Here is a 6,444-nt window from a genome sequence, read left to right as displayed (position 1 = left end):
ACTAACGAATAGTGATGTGGAAGACGAGCCTCCCTTGGGCTTTTAATTCGTTATCCCCTATCGCTTTCCTTCCGCATAATACTGCACCATCGTAATGGCGGTAAATAAATGCTGCTCACCGCTAGCCCAGCATTGCATGCATTAGCGTAATAATTCTCAGCCTTATACAAAATAGCTTTCATTACTGGTCATCCGGAAAAACCGGAATCAAAGCAGTAGCGGATCCAGCGAACATCCAATAAAATAAAAGATGAGTAAATAGGACAGCATATGATCATATTATTGACTGACAAAGGTGAATGTGAAATTATTGTGTGACCGCCAGATAAAGACAACCATAGAGACAAATATAGTCAAGTGTAATTGGCTGAAAGGAAACTAGCAGTCGTTTATTAATGGGTGTTTTGAGCAAGTAATTCAGAAAGTATATAATGCATTACTCTCAAAGTCCCAATACTGGACTAAACTGCAAGCTGTATCACGTCTGATCTATAAGCAGAGACCGTTCTCTCAACCAGTCTGGAGAAAGATCGCATAGGTATTTGTCTGAATGAACAAAAAGGGTGCGCTATGACTTTTATGTTTACAATGCTTTGTGCATAAGGAGTCGGAAATGTTTTAGGTGTTAAGCTAGATCAGAGAAATGTCTTCATTTTGGTTCTTATACTTATTGCAAATGGGTCGCCTTTGCGGATGCGGGAATCTGTGTTTAGGCGCCATAGGCGTATTGCGAAAACGCCCTTTATCACTCGACTTCGGGGGTGCATGCATGCCTAAATTAGAGACCCTGAGACTGTGACAAAAACTCACATATTGACATGCGTTTGACGACAATAAGGAATATTTGCTTTATGAAACAGTAATCACGAGCGTCTAATGAAAAGCAGTGCCTGAGGATGGTATGATCAGTAACTTCATGGCCACGACGTTTTCAAAACCCACCCCCTTCACGCGAAGTAGCATACCACAAGAGATTCTTAAATTTTAAAGTGTCAAAAACCTTCCTTTTTGATTCAGGACTTCAGAAAGGGCAATTTTATCTTTCGGTATCACAAGAGGAGAGAATTCGTCAGGTACTAATGTTGACCAATAAAACGAAGACGTCTTTATTTCATCACAGTATGAAACTGCAAGCTAACGTTGCCGTTTATAGCCATGAGAGTGACCAGGGCACGTATACGGTTTTGACATAAATCCCGAACATGTTTTGTACAAAAATATTTAAGATCAATGCAGAGCCTGCACCGGGAAAATGCGAAATCCTGACAGTCACGGCCTGTTGAGATCCAAGCGCAAGCGCTTACAAGCTTCTGAAAAGATGTTTACTGCGTAGCCTGGATGTGATTGCTTTTGAATAGAAGGCGAGGAAATATAAGATTTTAGGCGCGTTATCTGTTACGCGGCATACATTTCGAAGACGTTCGTTCTGTTCTTACAGCGATTTGCCGCCCTTTCTTCAGTGTTTGTGCATGCCTCAACTACCTGCCTGCTTGTGCTCTCCTGTGAGGCCCTTCCACCTTGTGGGGTTGGACAAAATAAGTATTGGCAGCGGAATATAGAACTCATAATCTCATAGGCATCGAACAATGTCTCTATTCTCCCCAGCCGAGGATCCGGCAATCAGTCTGCCAGCCCTAAGCTTGGACTTGAAATGTTTTGTAAGCATGATACCCGTGGCGTTTGCCCAAATTCGAGATTGTGCCCTGGAACTAACAAATCCGAAAATGCCACAAAAGGAGCTAATAGCTGTCAAAACCCGCTGCTTACCAAGTATCTGACCTGCGTAGTTTTGGCTGGAGAGACCATTATTGTGTATCGGACTTGATGCAATGCTCAACTTTTGCCTCTTTACCTCTGAAACCTTCCATCCATGTGTAACTTTCGTGTTCGAAAAGGTATACGCCGGTTTCATCCATAGGATTCTCCCAAAGAAATGCTAAAGAAATTCAGTGATGTCGGCATGTGTATTAGTTCCCTTTTCTGCTGCAGCAGAGATACCGATGGCTCCCGTGTGCAGACAGGGATCATGATTGAGAAATTTACGGCAGTACTTTTTCCACAGAAATAAAGTCGCGGGTCATACTGTACCGTATCAATCTACTCCAATTTCGCCCTTTGCATTGTAAAAACCTCTGGCGCTTTGGAGATAGCAGCAAGGCGTAGAAACTACAAACGCTTTGCCAAACTTATGATGATAAATATTCCTGAGACTTTGTTTTATGTCTGGTACACCATATTGCATTCTACATCATGCAGATCTTGCTATCATGCTACCTGCCCAAAACATCAGAGGAATAAAGTGTTCTAATCTCATCTAGCACCGAATGTGCTCTAGAGGTGATGCCTCTGCGCAGCTGGATTGAAAACGCCATTCGCGCGCAGGCTATGCAAGGAAAATAGATTCATGTTAAGCAGCTGAGACATGTTGTGTTACTTGTCTAGAACGTACTAAATGGTGTTGTCGAGCGCGCTATGACCACCTTTAGAGACGCTCTTTTTCAGGTCATTTCTCCACAGTTTGTAACTTCCGAATTGCTGCTTCAGTGGTTAATAACCCTGTTACTACTATATGCCCTGCATCCACTGTTACTGCGTACTCTGTTACTCAGGTTCTTACCAGTTCCCTGCTTCTTTAGCTGGAATACCCTGGGGATATACGTGTCACCACCATTTGCTCTTTAGGCACAGAGAAGGCATGGTGTGATTGTTGTTTACCAATTAACATAAGGCCCACATAGAGGGATTGGCCATGTACATTCCAGAAGCGCGGCCTTTCTTCTTCTCCCTCGGCATCTGCCCATTCAACACAAAACAAAAAATAATTTCTCGATTTCAACACTGGACACCCTTAGGGTTTACGATAAAAATGGGGAGGGGGTCATTTTGCTCCAGTGATTAAATTACCCCTCAAATGCATTTCAATTTTACCATTCACAGAATTATTTTTTGGATCACCTTAGATATAATTTTTCCTGTATAGACAATATATTTTCACCAAATCGACCATTTCTTCTAAAACATTTCAGAATTTTCAAAGCTGATCGCACTAGAGGCTTTTAACGTTAATTTATTCAAAATCATTTTGTTGGGCCAAGGTGTCAAACACGATTCGGTAACCACCTTATGAACTGCCAGCAGTTTATATTGCAATTAGATGAAGCGCTCACCCTAGTGCCGCGAATGTTGCAACTTCACAGCAGATGTTCGTACGAAAAATTTGTTAAAATGATCTACTGCATGCTAACAGAGTGACTACTGCTGGCGATTTTTATTCTAGTCATGTTATTTGGGGTTGCCATTCAGTTGTATACGGGGAACGTCTTTAGAACTGGATGTCTCTGTGTCTGTAACTGTCCAGGCATAACATTAATGTATGCTGCTTCTCGGTAAGTCATTCACTTAACGCAAACAGTGAATGGGGTGAGAGTATCATAATAGGGTACAGTAGATTGATGTACTTGCAGCAACGACTTCACAGAATAATTTCATATAGTTACATGTCGCATCCGAGTAAATACATTTGAACAGAAGTTCATCAACCATGAACTATTCAGAAAGCTTCTGAATTCCTCTTTCTGCTTCATTGCATTCCCTCAGAACTCCTTCTCAACAAGCACTTTCTTCTTTGTTACATGCCATTGAGCCTCTATGTTCCCGATGAAATCGCTTTTAAACAAAATGTGATGCCCATGGCGGAACGAAGGAAGTGAAGAATCATACAGTCCTCGAAGGCCTGTCTGCAAAAGCACTTTCCTTAATCAAAGTAATATAAATTTAAGAAATTACATAGTTAAGCGGCTCTATTTAAATGAAATATTGATAATGCTAAGGAAGAATAAGATCATACTGCTAATTTGAAGATTCCTCTCTTCAATCCTAAAATACGGTAATCATTGTATGCGTATTCAGAATGCAACCATAATACACCCACATCTCATGTAACAGTGTGAGGGATGGTACCGTGCCATGAAGCAGAAGATAAAATTGATCACAAGACATTGGGCCTTGTCCTTTGCTTTCAAAGGATAGCGGTGGTTCCGTTAGTTTGATCTACGCCATTTGCTAATTTCATCTCTGTGTACGCATCTCAATTACATTCTTCAGTTGTGACGGTGTCACCATCGGAAGGCTCGAATGTTTAGTGCAAGACCACATATCGAAGGTGTTTCATACTGTAAACCACTTATTGGAGGCAGCTTGGCTGCCTGAATACTGGAAAGGCGATGTATATTCCGCTAATTGTCAGAGACCTCACATACGTTTTGACCTGGATCATATTCGGCCAATTTCTCTGCGGTCAGACAAGTCAAACTTATGGACACAGTCCGCACGCTCTTCATCGACCATATATTCGGCCGATTTCTCTGCGGTCAGACAAGCCAAACTTATGGACACATAGTCCGCACGCTCTTCATCGACCATAAATTTTTAGATGCTTTATAAATGAATCTAACAGGATTATGAAATCACGCCTTATTGATGTGATGGCGTGTTTAGGCAATCTAAAGGCCAATCAAAAAGAGCTTGAGGCCGGTCAAAAGAAGCTTGGGGAGGCAGAAATGAAGCTATAGGTGAACCAAAAATAGATTGAAGCCGGTCAAAAGCAGCTTGAGTATACGGTGTCTGATGCAATACATCGACTGGCATCTCTAGAAGCGACGGCAAATGGTTCTGCGGCTTTTCAGGTAGCACTAACGTGCAACTACTTGTATCTAATGCCGTTAGTGAAGAAAACTATCTTCTCCAGACTCGCCTAGATGGATTTGAAGATAGGTCTCGAAGAGATAATATTATATTTTATGGTTTCAATGATGCAGCAACTGAAACATGGGCGGAGTCTGAGCAGAAGATACGCACTCAGCTATTGGCCCCTTTTTCTCTAGAGCTTGAGGGTGGTAGAAGTTAAAGGGCACATCGTCTTCGAACTTTCGTTCCAAACAAAACCCGGTCTCTCGCTGAGAAGTTCGCATCATAGGTACTCAGTGGTAACCGAGGAAGTCGACCTTAACCTAGAAGCAATGAACGATAATTTCAGAGATATCATAGCTGAGTGCGCGGCAGACGCTGGCGATAGAATTGGTAGAGAGGATACCGGTAAACTGTCAAAGGAGGTGATGTCATCTATTACTCGGCAAACATATGGTGATGTAACCTATTTGACTGCACATAGGGCCTTCTCTACTTTGCGCATACGTGTGCTCTTTCTTCCATTCTGTACCAGACACTGTTCAGCAAGGTTTTTCCCATCACCATTTCGCACCTAGGCTATATGGCCTGCAGGCATTACGACTATTTGAAATTCAATTATTTTTGCACGGATTGATTTAATAACTTTATTTCATCAGGGTATTCTTCGCGGTTGCTCCTTTTGTGGAGCCTTCAGCTTTGGCTGTTGTCCTTATTCTAGGGCTCCACTTGCTTCTGTCGCCCGTAAAGCACGCTGTGTCATACCTCGTTGGTTATCACAGCGTTCACCGGCCAGCATTGCATCCCATTGCTCTGCACTAGGATCTTGTATGACTTTTACCACGTCAATCTTTTCGCACGCTTATGTTATATGATACATCGTGGGTTTTTCCCCACACCACCGGCATAAGTGCGGATATGCCGTGTGGTTAATAATGTTTCGTACGTACAGATTCGGGAACGTCCCAGTCTGTAGTTTTCGCATTTTACCCGCCTCTTTGTTGAGATCTTTATATGGTGGCGCGTATCTACATCTCGCCCCCCTATAATATGCAAGTATCGCCGAGTACTCGCAAGGCACCGGCGTAGGTTCCTCGAGATCGGGTGGTCAGGGAGCTCGGCATCATACATATTCTCGAGCTACTCGACTCGCCTATTGATCCGCCGCCATTCCTTCGTGTCCCGGCAACCATATGATACTGTGCTGTATAGGCCTGATCGCTCCTTCAGTGTTTTTTATTTCATCACAAGCCGCCCCAAATAGTATGCCACAAAGCGGCCTTGTGCACCCTGCCGTCTCTAACATTCCAGCAAGCCATTTGAGATTTGCTTGCAGTTCTTGTACATCCATACTGAAAATTGGAGACCATATATTAATTCCCACATGAGTAGAAAGATAAAATGGCCGGAGGAATGCGAACGGCGATACGTGCACACAGTTTCGGGCCAGCAAGCCTGCCTACTATCATATTGCCTATATGTAACACATGAAATGAGCATCGGGTCGAAGCGCATATTATATATAAATGGTTTTCGAACGAGCATTTTGATTTCACATCCCTAATGCGTGTAGCACATTTATATAGAGTCGGAATACATACCCTAAAAGAGATTATGCAAGTTTTCAATTTCATCGTTTTGCTGGCCTGCCCCCATCTGTGCCTATATACGATATCTGCTGACAGCGATACTCCGAGTTTCGTGCCTGGCAGTTCATGTCAACATCACCGGGAGGCGCTCTCGTTCGCGGCTTTATCC

The sequence above is a fragment of the Amblyomma maculatum genome, chromosome 8, assembly GCF_055883805.1.
Source record: "Amblyomma maculatum isolate TAMU_Amacu chromosome 8, ASM5588380v1, whole genome shotgun sequence".
Classification (NCBI taxonomy): domain Eukaryota; kingdom Metazoa; phylum Arthropoda; class Arachnida; order Ixodida; family Ixodidae; genus Amblyomma; species Amblyomma maculatum.
This window is presented reverse-complemented; position numbering follows the sequence as displayed.